The 1,655-nt window shown below is 47.1% G+C and overlaps 1 non-coding gene across 1 annotated transcript; it reads right to left on the bottom strand.

The window, feature by feature from the left end:
- Nucleotides 1–202: 202 nt before the first annotated feature.
- Trnaa-ugc lies at nt 203–275 on the bottom strand. The gene has a single exon. It is a non-coding gene; the product is annotated as a tRNA-Ala (tRNA).
- Between the last annotated feature and the right edge of the window lie 1,380 nt (nt 276–1,655).

Below are 1,655 nucleotides of genomic sequence, written 5' to 3'. Positions count from 1 at the left end.
TTACCAGCTGCCACCAGTCTAACGCCAACAAGGGTGAAGCTTGCAATTTAAGGTTATAATTATAATGCAATTAAATGCAAAGGTGCAAACGAGCTGGACAAGAAGGATGAAAATAATTCTTGGAGAAGGGGAACAAGAGGGACAAAGGACAAACACAAATCTCCAAACACAGCTAGGTGACTGGTGCGCGACCGAAATAATCCGCCTGGTCCGGGTATCGAACCCGGGACCTCTCCATTGCAGGTGGAGCGCTCTACCAACTGAGCTAACCAGGGGTTAGACGTCAGTAGAGCAAACAGGTTTTATCAGCCGCCACAAGTCTAACACCAACAAGGGTGAAGCTTGCAATTTAAGGTTATAATTATAATGCAATTAAATGCAAAGGTGCAAACGAGCTGGACAAGAAGGATGAAAATAATCCTTGGAGAAGGGGAACAAGAGGGACAAAGGACAAACACAAATCTCCAAACACAGCTAGGTGACTGGTGCGCGACCGAAACAATCCGCCTGGTCCGGGTATCGAACCCGGGACCTCTCCATTACAGGTGGAGCGCTCTACCAACTGAGCTAACCAGGGGTTAGACGTCAGTAGAGCAAACGGGTTGTATCAGCTGCCACCAGTCTAACACCAACAAGGGTGAAGCTTGCAATTTAAGGTTATAATTATAATGCAATTAAATGCCAAGGTGCAAACGAGTTGGACAAGAAGAATGAAAATAATCCCTGGAGAAGGGGAACAAGAGGGACAAAGGACAAACACAAATCTCCAAACACAGCTAGGTGACTGGTGCGCGACCAAAACAATCCGCCTGGTCCGGGTATCGAACCCGGGACCTCTCCATTACAGGTGGAGCGCTCTACCAACTGAGCTAACCAGGGGTTAGACGTCAGTAGAGCAAACGGGTTTTATCAGCTGCCACCAGTCTAACACCAACAAGGGTGAAGCTTGCAATTTAAGGTTATAATTATAATGCAATTAAATGCAAAGGTGCAAACGAGCTGGACAAGAAGGATGAAAATAATCCTTGGAGAAGGGGAACAAGAGGGACAAAGGACAAACACAAATCTCCAAACACAGCTAGGTGACTGGTGCTCGACCGAAACAATCCGCCTGGTCCGGGTATCGAACCCGGGACCTCTCCATTACAGGTGGAGCGCTCTACCAACTGAGCTAACCAGGGGTTAGACGTCAGTAGAGCAAACGGGTTGTATCAGCTGCCACCAGTCTAACACCAACAAGGGTGAAGCTTGCAATTTAAGGTTATAATTATAATGCAATTAAATGCAAAGGTGCAAACGAGCTGGACAAGAAGGATGAAAATAATCCTTGGAGAAGGGGAACAAGAGGGACAAAGGACAAACACAAATCTCCAAACAAGGCTAGGTGACTGGTGCGCGACCGAAACAATCCGCCTGGTCCGGGTATCGAACCCGGGACCTCTCCATTACAGGTGGAGCGCTCTACCAACTGAGCTAACCAGGGGTTAGACGTCAGTAGAGCAAACGGGTTTTACCAGCTGCCACCAGTCTAACGCCAACAAGGGTGAAGCTTGCAATTTAAGGTTATAATTATAATGCAATTAAATGCAAAGGTGCAAACGAGCTGAACAAGAAGGATGAAAATAATCCCTGGAGAAGGGGAACAAGAGGGACAA

The sequence above is a fragment of the Ixodes scapularis genome, unplaced genomic scaffold (assembly GCF_016920785.2).
Source record: "Ixodes scapularis isolate PalLabHiFi unplaced genomic scaffold, ASM1692078v2 PGA_scaffold2__306_contigs__length_199485367, whole genome shotgun sequence".
Classification (NCBI taxonomy): domain Eukaryota; kingdom Metazoa; phylum Arthropoda; class Arachnida; order Ixodida; family Ixodidae; genus Ixodes; species Ixodes scapularis.
Note: the sequence above shows the minus strand (reverse complement) of the source record. Positions and strands in the feature narration are given on the sequence as shown.